This window comes from Oratosquilla oratoria, chromosome 12, assembly GCF_046742065.1.
Source record: "Oratosquilla oratoria isolate Oo_2021 chromosome 12, ASM4674206v1, whole genome shotgun sequence".
Taxonomy (NCBI): Eukaryota; Metazoa; Arthropoda; class Malacostraca; order Stomatopoda; family Squillidae; genus Oratosquilla; species Oratosquilla oratoria.
This window is the reverse complement of record NC_134788.1, coordinates 48,286,632-48,293,012: the sequence shown is the minus strand read 5'-3', so window position 1 is coordinate 48,293,012 and position 6,381 is coordinate 48,286,632. Positions and strand designations below refer to the sequence as shown.

General features: G+C 36.8%; 1 pseudogene; it reads left to right on the top strand.

Annotated features, from left to right (window-relative positions):
• Positions 1 to 405: 405 nt before the first annotated feature.
• The window catches only part of LOC143030377 (uncharacterized), a 16,676-nt pseudogene continuing 10,700 nt past the window's right edge, over positions 406 to 6,381 (top strand).

Sequence of the window (6,381 nt, the reverse complement as noted above, 5' to 3'; positions counted from 1 at the left end):
GGCGCCATCGGTGCTCTGTTCAACCTCGCCGTCATCCCTGACCTGAAATACATAAAGATATATATGTTGTGCTTACTATCTAATTTCAATTTAGTTTTTAAAAATTCGAATTCTTTAAATCCATAACATAGGTCTGATGCTAATGTTACTAGATGTTTCCTTTGCTTTTCGTTTCAGCTGTCAGGAACTACAGACAAGTGACTGAATGTTGCACGAGATTTTGAAGTGAGTTGGAACTTTCCCCATTATTTGGGAGCTTTGGACAACAAGCATGTTCTTCCACAGTGCCTATTCAACAGTGGAAACAGCTACTTCAATTACAAGCAGAATTTCAGCATTGTTCTATATGCTTTTGTGTATGCTAAGTACATATTTCGGTATGTGAACATAGGTAAACCAGGCCGGATGTCAGATGGTGAAATATTCCCCCAAAGCTCGGTTTACAATGCTCTCGAGGATGGAAAACGTAATATCCCAGCCCAGAAAGTAACGCGCCTACACCCTATGTGTTTGTCGCAGATATCGCGACTATTCACTGGGACCCATTCAGTGTTGCTTGCACACACACACACACACACACACACACACACACACACACACACACACACACACACACACACACACACACACACACACACACACATATATATATATATATATATATATATATATATATATATATATATATAATGTATATATACAGTGAAGTTCCGATTGTGAGGTGTCCAATATAATGGCAATCCCGACATGAGTGCAGACTTTGGCGCACAACATGACCCGGCGTGCTATTCAAATCGTGCTATTATGAATCATGATCATGTTCAGCAAATGCTGGGATATTTTACCTATTTATATAACATAGTGATGGAATTAAGAGTTTTTAATAGGCTCTCTCACTAATAGCAAGCTTGGCCCATCATAGGCCTGTGTAACTCAATTTCTAATAATTATTTCGCTGAGTTCATGAAATTCCAAGAACTCATACGAACCAGCAACAACCAGATAAATATATACAGATAAATTTCATGGCCGAGGCGCATAGGACTCGAACCTACCGCTCTGAGGCAAAGAGGCTACTGAGACGGTGCCTTAAACCGCTCGGCTAATGGAGGTACAAAACTCTCTGAACTCGGAACGCTACTGGTTCCCGGGATTAGGAAAGATCGCTGCCTGCGACCCCATTTCCTTTTTCACCAGAGATCCGACCTCAACTCGTAGCAGGGGATAAGGACCGGAACGAATCACTTTCACGCTTCGCCATTGTAATTATGTGAGAAATTTGCGAATTTCTCACACAGTTACAATATGTGACTTACTCGAATTCTACACCAGTCTTCTCGAATTATGACAAAGAAAACAATATAGATTTAATATATCTAGACTTTGCAAAAGTTTTTAATACCGTCCCCCGCGAAAGGCTACTTACTAAATTAACTTCACACGGAGTAAGTGGTAGCCTATTAAGTTGGACTAGTAATTGGTTCAATGATCAAAAACAGAGTTGTTCTAAATGGCAAAACTTTTAGATGGAGTAATGTTATGAGTGGAGTTCCTCAGGATTCCGTTCTTGGACCACTTCTATACATAGTATATATAAATGATATAGACCACGGGCTAAAATCTATTGTCTCCAAATTTGCGCAAAAGTAAATGATCAATTAAACCAATTATTCAAGAAGATTTAGATAAACTTCCTGCAGAGGCACTGCAATGTAGTTCAGTTCGAAGCTTTAAGATTCGTTTAGATAAACACATAAAATGCTGTAATACCTGCCATTTATTTGATATTACTTTTTTATTTATTATTTATCTGTTTATTATTATTTGCTTTCCATTTATTACCTGTCAATTTATTTTTTACTATTTACCTGTTTGTTTATTATTTAACTATACCTATGCATTTATTTATTTAATCTATTATTATATAATATTTATTTATTTACCATTACATTTTTTCGCATCCGCACTAGTTATGGACCAAAATGTCTCCTGTCGGCATAGTCCTCCTTTGTAATCCTTTACATCTATATATATATATATATATATATATACTGTATATATATATATACATATATATATATATATATATATATATATACGATATATATATATATGTACATACATATATATATATAAATATATATATATATATATATACGTGTATATATATATACATATATATATATACATTTTAACAATCACAATGCACTTTAATTCTAAGCCATCAAAGGCCAGCATGCTGAATTTGAAATGTGGTGGCCTTTGATGGTTTAGAATTAAAGTGCATTGCGGTTAAAATGTATCTCTAATCACTGGGACCCATTCAGTATTGTACAAATATGTATAGTGTATATATATATATATATACATATATATATATATTATACACACACATATGTATACATATATATATATATATATACATATATGTATACACACATGTATATATATATATATATATATATATATATATATATATATATATATATATATATATATATATATATACACACACAAATAGTACACGATCCATTATCACTGATCTAAAAATAACTGGATCACGGATCGGTGTCCTGATTATGGGGTCGGCGGCAGCCATGTTGGTAGTACCAAAACAAACCCACGCCACGCGATTCACTGATAGCATTCATAGCGTCCCTTACAGTTCTCGGCAGCTTTCGCTCCTATATACTGGTGTGTTTTACATATTTAACGATCATTTTACAATGCCAACTTGTGCTGCATTCAACTGCACCAACCGGAGAAAAGGTGGATGTGAGCAGTCCTTCCACTCGTAAGTAAATTAAGGTTTTATTACCCAAAACATCCCGATACCCATCAACAAATGATGCGGCCATCAGGAGCCATAAAATGTTGCCCACCAACTGTTTTGTTAGGTGTTGTCATGTTAATGCTATGTATTTATTATCTGTAAGAAATAGATCTAGCAGCAACCCATTTGTCACGAATGTAATCGTGGCAATAGCAGGCTAAATATCTATCATTCAAAAATATCTTGTAAGGCTCAAACGCTGTCCAGAGCTGTGTAGCTGTATAGAACCAGTTGTTCTTCCTGATTTCATGTGTAGGCTTTTTCTATATTGTGAAGTGTGAGGAATTCATATTAGATGGGCTGAATTACTATTCGGGGCCCGTTCAAAAATTATGTAACGTTTTTTCTGGCGAAATTCGACACCCCCCACCCCATGTACTATTATGTTTCAACTCATAAGAATTTATCCTTCTACCGGTCTCAACTACTGTTACGAAAGAGTATGATTTTTCAGGACCAAACATAGCTGGTATGTGTCTTCGTTTCTATTTAATGAATATGAACTACTAGTACTATTGTATCTGATGTATGTACATTCTTTTTACTGAACGATTTCCGTGTCAAAGTTTTTGTTTCAGGATCGATGTGAAATATATTGTTTCAAAAGCACCGATGCATATCCATGTATATCACTATCGTCCAATATTTAAGGCACCTGTAATGTGCTGTACACGATACAATAGCAATATTCACAATAAATACTAATGTAGGTTTTGTTCTGTAAAGATTCACTGGAGGTTTTTTGGAATATTGTGGATACGTGTATGTTTAGTGACAGGTGAAATTTGTTTGTTGAAATACATGTGTAGTTAGTTGTGCAAATAAAGTAATTGTAATCCAGTAATTAACTGTGTGCATTTCAATGACCAGATGACTAGATTTCGAAAAACGCCGAAGATGACTGCTTGTCAAGATTCGAGAGATTGAGATTATAACATGTGGTCACACTCACACACACATATGTGAAGGCCTAATTTATGCTCCGCACAAAATAATGTACATAGGATACATAGGATACAACCACTGATCTATATTGTTATGCAGATCAGTGGATACAAGTTAAAACATCTACATGTTCTCTTGTTGTCAGTTTTAGCGTACTTGTTTGATTACTTTTATGGTCAAATACCGGTACATGTAGACATGTACTGTTTCATAAACCACACAGGAAAACTTATTTACAGATCGCATCACTATCACGCAGCCCATACCAGCCACATAGGCCACGAGAGTAACACGACAGCTCCCATGACCGGCGGAGCGGTTCACACGTGCTAATTAGTGGTGGGCAGCTACCGGTGAAATTACCGATTTTATCGGCAACAAACTTAATGATAGCTTACCGACAAAAATTCTGCTACCAGTAAAGCCTCGTTAACCGGTAAAGTTTCGTTAACCGATAACTCGATATGCTATACCATAACACTCAGAGAGCGGTAAGCACGTCTCGGCTTGGTGGTACTGAGTGACAGTGGTGACAGGCTCAGTGCCCCGCTAATTTTACCGGTTAAACTTTTATCATTAAGCAAGTATGTACCGCTAAGGTCTCGGTAAGTTTTTATCATTAAAACCGTTTTTTTTCGGCACTCTTTTTTAATTTCTCAATAGAATTAATGTTATTCCTGTGATCAGCATACGAAACTGTATTAATTGTGAAAGTTTCATAAAAAAATTCCGCGTGTCGCCAAACGAAGACCTATATATTATATGGGTCTTCGTTTGGCGACACGCGGATTTTTCTTTTATGAAACTTTCACAATTAATACAGTTTCGTATGCTGATCACAGAAATAACATTAATTCTATTGAGAATTTAAAAAAGTGCCGAAAAAAAAAAAACGGTTCTAATGGTAAAAAAATGACCGAGACCTTAGCGGTACATACTTGCTTAATGGTAAAAGTTTAACCGGTAAAATTAGCGGGCCACTGGGCCCGTCACTACCGTCACTCAGTACCACCAAGCCGAGACGTGCTTACTGCTCTCTGAATGTTATGGTATAGCTTATCGAGTTATCGGTTAACGAAGCTTTAACGGTAGCAGATTTGCCGGTAAGCTATCGTTAAGGTTGTTGGATAAAACCTGTAACTTTACCGGTAGCTGCCTACCACTACCACCTCCAAACATGAACCCATGCATGCAGAGGGACGCGAACGAAAATGTATACACCACACCCACCCTCAGACACCCTCCATTCACTCACTCGCGCGGTAGATAGCATACTATAGTAGCACCAATTAAACTATGACCTATTCCCTTTACAATGACATAACAATAAAAACAATATGTAAAATAGAACCAGAGATATAGCTTACTAAATGACAAAAAAAACATTGATTTTTCGAACTCGACTCTTGTGACGTCACTACAACCTCACGAGTCTTTTACCGGTAAACTGTTGGTAATTTCGGTAACTGTATTGTTGTTCATCAATAATTTCGATATTGAAATTAGCGGTATTTGCCCAGCACTAGTGCTAATGTTTTGATACTACCAATATGGCGGCCATGTCCCGCCTGCCCGCCTCACTCCTGGGGCAGCCCACGGCCCGTATACTCGATCCAGGTGTTATGCAGATCAGTGTCCATTATCTCAAAACCCTTGGGACCAGTAGTGTTTCGGATTTTTCTTTTTTTCCCTTCGGATTTTAGATCATTTACATTTATGTATTTACGTATGAATACTCACAAATGAGATGATTAAAGACTACAAAATTGTACAATTTATTTACTGAGTAGTATACTTATCAATTAAATAGCGAGATAATCAAGATCATAAATAATGAATCGAGAATGTAGCGGGATAATGACGACCGTAAATACACGAACCGTAATCAAACATTACCGTAATAATTCTACAGAGACGTATGGATATTCACACTATTTTGGGTAAAGAAAGGATGGCTGTACAGATACCTGGAACCTACATGAATTTTAGGTACATCTAGCTGGACAATCTTGGAGAAGAGGGTCTGTCTGTGTCACCGTCGTCATCATGCCACAGTCGGACGTATGAAAATGGGCCAGGAACAGGATCCTCAAGCGACAAAGCAGCATTACGATAGGTGGAAATTTTAAAGGGTTCTGCAAGTTTCACCTGTCTTATTAGCATAGGTTTCTGTCTAAACAATCTGTCTTTAATTGAGTAGACTGGCATAATCTTTTGCTCACTTATAAACGCACGTTGTTAAAGGGCAGCAATTAACTGATCACATGTTTTCACTATATTGTCTATAGGGATTTTTTTCCTTTTGCCTGTGTTCACTATGTCATCATTATCACTACTCTCTTCATTCTTATCTGTATTGAACATCATATCAGCAATTTTCCCCACCACTCAAGGAATGTACAACAGGTGCATCATTGTCAATGTTTAGCATTTCATCAATGTCAGCTTCCTTTAGCTTATTTACACTTTCGTCCGATAAACTTTTTAGCGTAAGTTACGAGTTCAGTTCTCTCTGTAGTGAGTCACAATCCGTTTCAGTACTCATTTTCTTTAACAAGTTCATGTAACATTTCACACCCTCATCCATGTCATTCACATATGTA